Genomic DNA, 13,337 nt, shown 5'->3' with positions numbered 1-13,337 from the left:
AATTGTGGAATTTTTGCATATATTTTCAAATGTGAGGCAATAAGTGTAGTTTTTCGAGTTCATTATTTCTCCAAATATTTTATTCTTGTCCTTTTCTACTAGTTTGCTTCAGAGGTCAGAAGAAGATTCGCATTGGTATCAGAGATATAGCCCCGAATTTCTTTAAAAACTCAATATTTAACCATGTTTAGATGGGGCCCATAAAATCCGAGCTGGATCTGACACAACAAAACCCAACTAGGGTTTCTTGTCGTTTGGGTCTGTACTTTCAAAAAATTCTCAGTTGGAATTGTTTGCACAAGATCACCTTAAAAATGTTGCACAGTGTAATACACTCAAGGGGGCGTTCACGTGCATCCCAATTGATAGTTGTCGTGGTGTTATGTAAAATGTTGAAATTCGTCTTTGTATTTCTTTACTATTTATCAACAAGTTATTCAACTTGAAATTATATTGGCATACAAGTTTTACACATTTGTGTAGCTTAATTTTGACTTTAGATATGTATGTAAGTAGTACAAAAGAAAACTTTTCACCATGGTGTAATAATATAGTGTAAGTGACAATCATACGGTTTTGAACTTTTTTTATAAACTGAATTGTCAGAATATATTATGATCTACCGCGAATATTCCAATATTTAATAAATAGACTTCCAATCTGTTATATTCAGTGCCGCATAATAAATATATGAAGTGTAGAATGTATTACTTTATGTATAGAGTAATTTCGATGCCAATTAAAATTAAATTTTAAATCTTTTCATTTATTTCCTGTAAATTTTTCTGAACTATTTTGGAAAGACCCTAGTATTCAAATGTTGCCATTGACATTTAATTCTCATAAAACCATGTTGTTATTGTAATATTGTTAGTTGTTGTAATTCATGCAAATGCCTTACTTCTTACACCATGCTTTTCACATTACGTTATAGCACGAATTTATATTCGTTCAAATCCAATTATGGTTATTGATTTTATTAATTCTTAATTCTTATGAAATATCAAAAAAAAAACAATAAATGCAAAAAAGGTTACAAACAATCACAAATCCCATGAAATTGATGGTCAAGAGTTCATTTAACTTTAAACTGAAAATAATTTTTATTTTTGATTAACAACAAAATTTCATTATGTCAATAAAAAGAAATAAATCGAATATTTGTTTGTGTTACAACAAAAACCTGTTTTAAACTTGTTATACCCTACACCACTATGTGGAAAGGGTATTATAATTTTGTTTTGGTAAAAATTCATGTGACACCGCGAAATATTCGTCGGAGACCCCCAACGTGGTATACCAATCTTCATATCTCGGCGAGGTATGGAGGTCGGTTTCACATCAGAATAGATCGCTTTTTTAATTGGTGATGATCGTGAAATATTTAGCGGGTGAAATGGACCAAAAACATAATTTTTATCCGATTTTGTAGCTGCTTTGTAGGTCGCAATAATAGTCCGATCACCTCAAAATTTTAAATGAGGTAATAGTATCCCAGCAAAAATTCGGATCCGTCATTACGTAACCCATTACAAAGTAATGTAAACAAACTTCTTTTCCCATTACAAGTAATCTGAAAAGTAATGGGATACTTCTTAAAAAAATTACAAGGCAAACCTACTTACTTTGCTCCTCACTAAGTAATGAGGACGGTGGCACAGTGAGTGTGTGTCCGACTATAAATCCTAGGGTTGTGTGTTCAACGCTCACTGTCAGCACGCGAGTTTTTTTAATTAAAAAATAACAGTTCGTGGTGCACATGTGCACTGTTCATTTAAGTTCTTAAGCAACCCTTAATGTTTGTGTGCGTGGCATAGTATGTAGTGTCTTTGGCTAGAAATCAGAGGGTTCGTGTGTTCAACTCACACAGCAAGCGAAATAAAATAAAGTAAAATAAAAGTAAGTGTAAAAAAATCTCTACATCAAATGTTCTAAAAATAGATTTTTTTCAACTTACTTTTCAACTTCTAGTGGCCACAGAATAACTAGTTATTCTAGTGGTCATAAAATAACTACAAACTGAGTGCGACATGCCCTTGTAAAAATAATGGGGAAGAAAGGGGGTTTGCGAGTAGTTACGGCTGCCAAAAATCCCTTACAAAACCCATGATTTTGGGAGGACTTTTTTTGCTGGGTATATGACAAAGAGGAAGCTTGCAATTTGAGATGGCGATCTGATAATATTTAGAGGGTTAAATGGACAACAACTTTTGTGTGAAAATTTTTAATATACAGCTTATATATTTTTTTCTGGAAGAAACATTCTTCCCTCGTGAGTTATATTTGCAAGACGATCTCTTGACCTTTGCACTGATGTCGATTACGTTGATGTACGTGATAAGATTACAGAGTTGCAGCCTAATATACCCAGTTATTTGTTTGTAGTGTCATCATTAACATGCTAGAGTTCGCAATTATAGCCCAATAATCACGAAATTTTGCACGAGGTAAAAGTTTAGGTAGAAAAAGGTCTTTACAATTTTGGATGATCATCTGATATTATTTATCGGGTGAAATGGACCATTACTTTTGTATGAAAAATACAAAAAAAAATATTTTTGGTCTATATTTTATTTCCTGGAGGGCATGTGCCGGCAGAGTAGACTACATATGGAAATAGATCTACTGATCTTCCCCTGATGCAAATTGCAGTCACGTGTCTGCTAGATAACGGGCCTACTGCTTAATATATAATGTGTTTTGTGTAGAGAACCACATTTGCCCATTCCCAGTTTTTATACCCTACACCACTATGTGGAAAGGGTATTATAAGTTTGTTTTGGTAAAAATGCATGTAACACCGCGAAATATTCATCGGAGACCCCCAATGTGGTATACCAATCTTCATATCTCGACGAGATAAAGCGATTTTGAGATGTGTGTCCGTCCGTCCGTCCGTCCGTGTGTCCGTCTGTCCATTATAAATTGTAATCAAACTCCAGGCCGCAATTATGGACCGATCGTCACGAAATTTGGTATGGAGGTCGGTTTCACATCAGAATATATCGCTATTTCAATTGGTGATGATAGTGAAATATTTAGCGGGTGAAATGGACCAAAAACATAATTTTTATCCGATTTTGTAACAGCTCTGTAGGTCGCAATAATAGTCCGATCGCCTCGAAATTTTAAATAAGGTAAGAGTATATGACAAAGACGAAGCTTACAATTTGAGGTGGTGATCAAATAATATTTAGAGGGTTAAATGGACCACAACTTTTGTGTGAAAATTGTTAATAAACAGCTTATATCTTTGTTCCTGAAAGACACATTCCCCACTCGTGAGTTATATTTGGAAGACGATCTCTTGACCTTTCAATTGATGCCAATTATGTTGATGTACGTGATCAGATAACAGAGTTATAGCCTAATATATCCAGTTTTTTGTTTGTAGTGTAATCATAAACCCGCTAGAGGTCGCAGTTATAGCTCAATAGTCACGAAATTTTGCACGGGGTAAGAGTTTAGGGTTAGGAAAATGCCGATAATTTTGCATGATGATCTGATATTATTTAGCGGTTGATATACACCATTACTTTTGTATGAAAAATATACAAATTTTATTTTTGGTCCTTATTTTCATTCCTGGAGGGCATATACCGGTAAAGTAGCCTACATATGGAATAATAACTACTGACCTTTCCCCTGATGCAAATTGCAATAATGTGTCTGCTAGATTACGCACCAACTGCCTGATATATAGTGTGTTTTTTGTAGAGAACCACAATTTCCTCCCATGCTACAAATTGTCTCTATCATGATAGATACATTTTCAGTTCAGTTATCAAATTGGATTTTTATACAAATATTGCAACATGGGGTCGCCTCGCCACCTATTTTATACCTGAGGATTTATGGTAAAGGAGATACAAACAAAATACTACCAAAGATGTGTCTCATCGAAATATTGGTTTTAGACCCCAAGTATATTTGGACGAAATTCGTTTCAGACAATTTGGAGTGTATTTAGCGCTGTCCGTTCATCTGTTTCTCTTAATGTCTAACTGGCTGGTGCGCACGATAACTCTCGAACAGATCTACCGATTAGAACCAAATTTTATATAACGTAATATTTTGCCAAAACTTTGTTAAGTTCGAATGTAGGCTACGTCGGTCCACACCTCCCCCAAAAAAGTTCAAAATTGTTTTCGAAAAATTGTGTGAACGATAACTGGCGAAGTGAGCAATCGATTTGCTCCAAACTTTCCATACATTATTATTCTTCCAGATAAAGATCGGATAAGGTCCTTAGGGTACCTCCCACACAAAATTCGGAAAAGGGAATCTCGAATCGTTTTGATTTTTTTCAGCAGATTGTACTTGCGCCGCAAATCCGCAAGTTAACTCTCAAGGGGATTTTCTGATTAGTCGAAACTTTACACATCGTATTATTTCATCCAGTCATGTGTCAGGTCGGAATATGGACTATATCGGTCCGCCCTTCGAGTACCTCCCACACAAATTTTGGGAAAAGTGCAGTTTGAGGACCCGTATCGGATCTATTTTATTATTATTATTAGTTTTTTTTGGTTGGTTCTTTTTACTGTCCCTATTCTGGTCCCTTTCCCGAGGTAAGTCATACTTCCTAAAATAATGGGCCAGAAGTTCCAAAAACCCCTGCCGGCTCCAACTAAAATTACAAATCTGAAAAAATAATTCTCAAATATTTCCAAAACTCAGAATCTAGCTTACTAAAATTGATTTGGTATAGCCCCATATTACGATACCTACAGATTCCACGTATTTTGAAGCAAACTCGTGTTACAAAATAAACATATTTATAGGGGCTGAAGGTATATCACCGTTAGCTCAGCTGACTTATACTATCTTCTTTGCTGTATAATTGAATATGATTAATTTTGGGATTTATAAATTGGTTTGCATGCAAAATGTTTGAGTTTCTATTCATTGTTAGTTATTTCTACCGGTATAAAATATATTTTTGATATCACAAGGTACATATGCCCACAATGCACTATTTTCGAAGCATATGTGAGGTACAAGTGCATAATTTTTAGATGATAGATCTTCAATAAACTCGCAATTTTCCCAATTATCAAATATACCAAATTGCATGGTATATATATTTATTTATTTTAGGTGTATTCCAAAAAGGAACCTGATATTCAAAGACAATTTGAAGATGTAGCAGGAGGGGCTAATCAATGTGAATTTTCCAATTTTCGAATATTATTTAGAAATGTATAATTTATATATTTTTCCACAAATATCCCAGTAAAGACAAGGGAGGCTTCTCTTATATCAATGGATTCATATTAAGTTATTGATATGTGACCTAGTTTTTATCGCCGAGTCCGAACGGCGTGTCCTAAGTTGCCACTTGTAGAGACGTTTTTCATGGCTGAAATACTCAGGAAATATCGCCAACATTACTAAGGGGTATTTTGCCACCGTAGACAATTTGATGGGAAGCGAACCCGGGCATTCAGCGTGCAAGGCGGTTGCACATAGCTAATTCCTACAGGTTGTGGTGTAGGGTATCACATGGTCGGCCCGTCCGACTAAAGCCTTTGCTTACTTGTTAATAGTTGTTATGGTGTGAGGTAAAATGTTGAAATTCGTTTTTGTATTTCTTTACTATTTATCAACAAGTTATTCAACTTGAAATTATATTGACATACATGTTTTATACATTTATGTAGCTTAATTTTGACCTTAGATATGTACGTATGTAGTACAAAAGAAAACGTTTCACCATGGTGTAATAATATAAGATGGACGTGACAATCAAACTTATTTTATAAACTGAATTATCAGAATATATTAGGATCTACCCCGAATATTCCAATATTTAATAAATAGACTTCCAATCTGTTATATTCAGTGCCGCATAATAACTATATGAAGTGTAGTATGTATCACTTTATGTATAGAGAAATTTCGATGCCAATTAAAATTAAATTTAAAATCTTTTCATTTATTTATTTATCATTTATTTCCTGTAAATTTTTCTGAACTTATTTGGAAAGACCCTAGTATTCAAATGTTGCCATTGACATTTAATTCCCATAACACCATGTTGTTACTGTAATATTGTTAGCTGTTGTTGCTTTTCATGCTTTTCACATTACGTTATAGCACGAATTTATATTCGTTCAAATCCAATTATGGTTATTGATTTTATTAATTCTTAATTCTTATGAAATATCAAAAAAAAACAATAAATGCAAAAAATTTTACAAACAATCACAAATCCCATGAAATTGATGGTCAAGAGTTCGTTTAACTTTAAACTGAAAATAATTTTTATTTTTGATTAACAACAAAATTTCATTATGTCAATAAAAAGAAATAAATCGAATATTTGTTTGTGTTTACAACAAAAACCTGTTTTAAACTTGTTATATCCTACACCACTATGTGGAAAGGGTATTATAATTTTGTTTTGGTAAAAATTCATGTGACACCGCGAAATATTCGTCGGAGACCCCCAATGTGGTATACCAATCTTCATATCTCGGCGAAATAAAGCGATTTTGAGATGTGTGTCCGTCTGTGCATTATAAATTGTAATCAAACTCCAGGCCGCAATTATGGACCGATCGTCACGAAATTTGGTATGGAGGTCGGTTTCACATCAGAATAGATCGCTATTTTAATTGGTAATGATCGTGAAATATTTAGCGGGTGAAATGGACCAAAAACATAATTTTTATCCGATTTTGTAGCTGCTTTGTAGGTCGCAATAATAGTCCGATCACCTCAAAATTTTTAAACAAGGTAATAGTATATGACAAAGAGGAAGCTTGCAATTTGAGATGGCGATCTGATAATATTTAGAGGTTTAAATGGACCACAACTTTTGTGTGAAAATTTTGACAATTTTTAATATACAGCTTATATATTTTTTCCTGGAAGAAACATTCTCCCTCGTGAGTTATATTTGGAAGACCATCTCTTGACCTTTGCACTGATGTCGATTACGTTGATGTACGTGATAAGATTACAGAGTTACAGCCTAATATACCCAGTTATTTGTTTGTAGTGTCATCATTAACATGCTAGAGTTCGCAATTGTAGCCCAATAATCACGAAATTTTGCACGAGGTAAAAGTTTAGGTAGAAGAAGGTCTTTACAATTTTGGATGATCATCTGATATTATTTATCGTCTGAAATGGACCATTACTTTTGTATGAAAAATACAAAAAAATATTTTTGGTCTATATTTTATTTCCTGGAGGGCATGTGCCGGCAAAGTAGACTACATATGTAAATAGATCTACTGATATTCCCCTGATGCAAATTGCAGTCACGTGTCTACTAGATAATGGGCCTACTGCTTAATATATAATGTGGTTTGTGTAGAGAATTACATTTTTCTATTCCCAGTTTTTGCACTATTACAAATTACATGGTGCCGTAACGTTTTATTTGTGCAATTGTGCATTGCTTTTTATACATACATTGCAACATGTGTCGCTTTGCCACCTTTTTGCAAAACAATTCCTTAGCCAGGCAAAATCAAATTTTCAACTGTGGCAAAATATCCTTCAGTATGGTTTGCGACATTTTCTGGTGCCTAAGGGCACGCCGTTCGAACTCGGAGATAAGCTGTGGCTCCCATATCATTGAGCGATTATGAATCGAGGTACACGCACTCATTGATATGAGAGAAGTCGCCCTTGTCCCTTCTAAAATTTTTGTGAAACAAATATTATATTATTATTTAAGCTTGGTGTGATACGGTACCAGAATCCACAATGTTATTTCTTACAATAAGTTTATTTTTTCCATAAAGAAATTTTGATTTGTGAAAAGCTAATTCCCAGTGCTAAAGGTGGTCGGCCCCGTCCGACTATAGCCTTGGCTTACTTGTTAATATTATATTCTAGTTTCTAGAAACATGTCTATGAATATATTTATAGACTGTATCATTGATCGCGACATTTCGTACGAAAACGTATACCGAAACAGAAATATTTATGGATGAATCGGCCAAAAATTTAAAAAATGACTGAAATAATAATAATTTGTATACCCTCCGCATTTATGCTAACGAGGGCATATACACTTTCATGCGGGCAAAATGTACCTCATCGATATAATGGTTTTAGACCCCAAGTATGTTTGGAAGAAATCCGTTTCAGACAATTTGGAGATGAGTTAGCCATGTCCGTCCGTCCGTCTGTCTGTCTGGTTGGAGCGCACGATAACTCTCGAACGGACCAACCGATTCGATCCAAACTGTTTATCGCCGAGTCCGAACGGCGTGCCCTAAAACACCACTTGTAGAGAAGTTTTACATGGCTGAAATACTCAGGAAATGTCGCCAACATTACTGAAGGGAATTTTGCCACCGTTGAATTTTTTTTGATGTTACCTGGCCGGGTAATCGAACCCACGACCTTCAGCGTGCAAGGCGGGTGTGCATACCACTGCACCACGAGAGATTCCTATATGGACCAAATCGGTCCACTTCTTCGGGTGCCTCCCACACAAAATTTCGGAATAGTTCAGTTTTGGGACCAGCTCTCGAAGCGCTTTGATTTGTTGTTGTAGCAACTTGTATGCACTGCCCACCATACGACGGCACAAGTCATCAGAAACAAGTCCATACTTAATGAGAAAATAGCCTGAAAGTTGCAAAAAACCCCTATGGTTTGGACCATACTTTACACATCCTAATGCTGTTCGTTGTGGTCATCTTTACACGGATTTGCATTGGTTCAAACGAAGTCGTGAAAAATCCGATCTTTTCATCAGCATTTAAACCCATTCCATCGATCCATTAGAGATGAATTTTGTCTTTCTACTTATACACATTTTACAGAGGCTTGATGTTGTCGGAGACAAAATCGATTAGTTAGAGCCGTAACTAAAATTATCTGAGCGACATTTTTGCGGAACATTTCGAAGCTAAAAAACACCATATTGTGGTACTTTTATAGCAGTTCTTAAAATAAGGGACGAAAATGACATCGAAGGAAGCGAGTTAGAAGGTCGAAATGCTCTACGAAAATAATCCTCATTCGATTTGACTCATGTCGTCTCGAACATAAGCTAAAACAACAGTGAACAAAGATATAACGCTAATTCCAGATGGCTTACAGGGTCTCTAGCAAAAACTTGATCATGCCATAACGCGGAATCTGTCCTTCGGGGTTCTTAATATACTCACCAAGGCCTTTCTTTCCCAAGAGGAATTTTCCGTGCCCCAGACTTTCACCTCCATTTTGTTGCACAGTGTAATTAAAAAAACAAGCATACAACTTAAAGTAAACACGTGTAGAAGAAAATGAAGATATCTTCTCTGGAAATTAAAAAATTTTAATTGCAAACTTTTTTATTTTAATTTTCTGTTAAAATAAGTAAAAAAGTGTCAGTCGGCTTTGCCGACAGATATATACCCTCAGCCAATGTGAAGTGAAACTTTCACCTACGGACAGATCGAATGTATTTAAGGTCTCTTCAGGATTTTGTGGCCCTTTTAGGACATTTGAACTTGCCGGTGAGGTACCCTTAGGGAGGACCGATATGGGCCATTTTAGAAGTTAAACTAAACTTTGACAGAATATAAGAAGATCCAAAATTTGGACAAAATTTGTTGCCCCATTCAAGTGATATCGTCATAGCATTTTAGTGGCATGTTTTAAATATTGAGGAGAAGTACCGGAAGTTGTGGACCGGTATTGCCCCATGAAACTAAGTTTGGATATAATACGACAAGGACCCAATGTTGGACCAAACCGGTTGAACAGTTCGAGAGTCATCGTGCTCTCCGGCCTCCACATATAGTGACATAGGGGTTTTTTAAAACCTTTCGGGCTGTATTGTCTTGCCTCTGAAAAAACTTTTAGCGTCGTAATGGAGGTAGCGAATGCAAATCGCTTCAACAAAAATCAAAGTGATTCGAGAACAGGTCTTAAAGTGAATTTATCCGAAATTTTGTGTGAGAGGTACCAGAGGGACTAGACAAATATAGTCCATATTCGAATCTGATATATTAAGATGTGCAAAGTATGGATTACATCAGTCACTCCCTTCAAGAGTTATCGTGCGAACAATTGTTCCGAACATTTTTGAACTTTTGTGGGGGACGTACCTGAAGGAGTGGACCGATATTGCTTATCTTCGAATTTAATCTAAGTTTGGACAAAATATTACGAAGGCCAAATTTTGGACCGAATCGGCAGATCCCTTCGAGAGTTATATTGCGCTCCAACCACTACACACGGTGTCATAGGGTCTTTTTGCACCTTTCAGGCTATTTTCTCAGGAAGTATGGTTTTGCCACTGATGAAACTTGTACCGCCGTATGGGGGGCCGTGAATACAAGTTGTTACAGCAAACATCAAAACGATTCGAGAGCAGGTCCTAAACTGAACTTTTCCGAAATTTTGTGTGGGAGGTACCCGAAGGCGTGGACCGATTGAGTCCATATTGAATCCTCATCTAAGTTTTGTAGAACTTTTACGATATGCAAAATATGGAACAAATCAGTTTCTCCCTTCAAGAGCTATCGTGCGCACAAATTTTCCGAACATGTTCGAACTTTTGTGGGGGAGGTACCGGAAGGAGTGGACCGATATAACCCATCTTCGAAATTAAACAAAGTTTGGACAAAATAGTGCGAAAGCCAAATTTTGGACCAAATCGGTTCATCCGTTCGAGAGTTATCGTGCGCACCAGCCAGCCAGACAGACGGACATTGCTAAATCGACTCCAAATTGTCTCAAACACATTTCTTCCAAACATACTTGGGGTCTAAAACCATTATTTCGATGAGGCACATTTTGTCCGTATGAAAGTGTATATACCCTCGTTAGCATAAATGCTGAGGGCATAAAAACAGATGATTATAGATAGGACAGCATCATGCTCTGATAATTAGAAAACAATAATAATTATACGCACGAGTGGACAGCTAATTTCAAAATGAAATATAAGACAGGCAGTTGGAATATTTCTTCCGAAAACCCTAAAGGTTCAGCGGTGTAATTCATTTGAAGAAGAAAGAATTGAACTTAGACTTAATCGTAGTTGTTGTAGCAACGTAGAAACATAGGTTTGATGCTGGGTTGGCAACCGCTGGCCGAAGACCATGGTTTCGGATCAATCTGGTACGAAAGAACCCGCTGCATTTAATGGTTCAATTTGTTTCAGTTATTTTTATAAGGTACGTACAAGGAACTCTTGATCTTTCTATTGATGCCAATTGTGTTGGTTTACATGATTAGAAAACAGAGTTACAATGTAATATATCCAGTTATTTGTTTGTAGTATATATATATATATATATATATATATATATATATATATATATATATATATATATATATATAGTTCAATAGTCACGAAATTTTGCACGAGGTAAGAGTTTATGTCGAGCAAGATGCCTGCAATTTTGTATAATGATCTGATTTTATTAAGCGAGTGAAATGGACCATTACTTTAGTATGAAAAAATATCAAAATTTTATTTTTGGTCCATATTTTAATTCCTGTAAGGCATATACCGGCAAAGTAGCCTACATATGGAAAAAGAAGTACTGACCTTTCGCCTGATGCTAATTGCAAATAATGTATCTGCTATATAACGGGCCTACTGCCTATTATATAATGGGTTTTGATGCTACAAGATTGCAATAATAATCTGATCGGCGCGAAATTTTAAGTATGGTTTGGGTTTACAACGAAGAAGAAGCTTGTTTGATGATTAGATAATATTTAGCGGGTTTAATGGACCAAATCTTTTGTGTAAAATTTGTATTAGATCTTGAACTTTAAAGTGAGTTGTATTTGGAAGACGATCTTTTATCCTTTCATTGATGTCAATTATGTTGATGTACGTGATCAGATAACAGAGTTACACCCTAGTATATATAAGTATCCCACAGTTTTAATTGTGTGTAGTGTAATTACATTCACGCTAAAGGTCGCAGTTATAGTTCAATAGTGACAAATTTATGCACGAGATAAGGGGTTTTGTCAAGGAAAATGTCAATATTTTTGGACAATGATAGGATAATATTTAGCGGGTAAAATTAACCAAAACTTTTGTGGGAAAGATATAAAAATTTAATTTTGGCTCCGAATTTTAATTTCCGGGGGACATATTCAGACAAATTACGAAAACGAAACTAGAAAACAAACTCGCGACCTCTATTTTAATGCAAATTATATCAATGTTGCGGTTAGATAACGGAAGCACTGTCTAACATGTAAATGGGTTTCTTTATAGTTTTAGTTAGCTTGTGACGAACTTCATTTAATTGCTATGCTACAAAATGTCTAGCGAAATTCTCACAATTTGAATTGATGCAAATTACAATGATATACTAGTTTTGACATTTTTGTGCTAAAGTCTTTTTATATATCTTTCTTTATACAAATGTAAATTTTGGGGAAAAACAAGTACTCAGTAAAAAGTGTCTTCAAGACAACATTGATGACTCGTGCACGACTCATGCAATTCGTTGAGGACTCTATGCAGACAGCCCTTTGAGATCGTTGACGACTTTTTCACACAAGTGTCCCAGTATTCATGCACGACAACATGGGCGACAAGGTAAGCGAAGCTGTCATCGATGACGGCTTGCAAGACAAAAATCCCCCTATTTCGTTAACGACTGTTTCACAGACACTGTCTTGCTATTTGTCATTGACGACCCAACTAAAGACAATTTCGTTTATGTTGTCGTGTGTAAATTTTTTATTAAATATATTATGTCTACAAATTTTATCTTAAAGTAATTACACCTAACCTATAGCCGTATGTTCTGCAAGCAACCACTTTCTTCCAGCTTTACTACGCCTCACTTCTTTCCCCAGCCGACTGAGGGGGCGATCTCCTTCTCATTGTGGATTCTGCAAAGATAAAGATGATAAATGACTGTTGTAACTAGCCACTAATATATTCTAAAATCTTACCATATACCGCGAGCTTCATATTGGGATTTTCAAAGTTCACCATGCCTTCAACCTAAATACACGTACATATTTAAAGAATAACTACAATTATTTTTAACGTAATTTAATCTACTTATTCTTACTTACCGTTTTTAGTTAGTGCACTTTGTATGAATAATAAATAATTGTATACATTGTGACGCGGTTTCCGACGTTTATGATTTTATAATATTAAATAGAAAACAAATGTTCATAAATATGTGTACAATTATGTCAAAGCTTACTTTTTTACCATTTTTTTTGGGTTTGCTGACAAGACACAATGCAAGACATGGTCATGCAAGTTGTCGTACATGAAAATTTCACAGATTTCATTAACGAATCGTCGACGAAAATGTCATCAACGATTCGATTTTCTATTGGCTATGTATGTATGTATGTATGTATAGATAGCCAAAACGTTATAT

At 35.3% G+C, this 13,337-nt stretch overlaps 1 long non-coding RNA gene across 1 annotated transcript; it reads right to left on the bottom strand.

The window, feature by feature from the left end:
• Window positions 1-12,735: 12,735 nt before the first annotated feature.
• On the bottom strand, window positions 12,736-13,126 carry LOC141399070 (uncharacterized). The gene is made up of 3 exons (XR_012411762.1): window positions 13,018-13,126; window positions 12,892-12,943; window positions 12,736-12,828 (listed from the first exon to the last, which is right to left on the bottom strand). It is a non-coding gene; the product is annotated as an uncharacterized lncRNA (long non-coding RNA).
• Between the last annotated feature and the right edge of the window lie 211 nt (window positions 13,127-13,337).

Source organism: Musca autumnalis, unplaced genomic scaffold, assembly GCF_047663935.1.
Source record: "Musca autumnalis isolate F117 unplaced genomic scaffold, ASM4766393v1 scaffold_3, whole genome shotgun sequence".
NCBI lineage: Eukaryota > Metazoa > Arthropoda > Insecta > Diptera > Muscidae > Musca > Musca autumnalis.
This window is presented reverse-complemented; position numbering and strand designations above follow the sequence as displayed.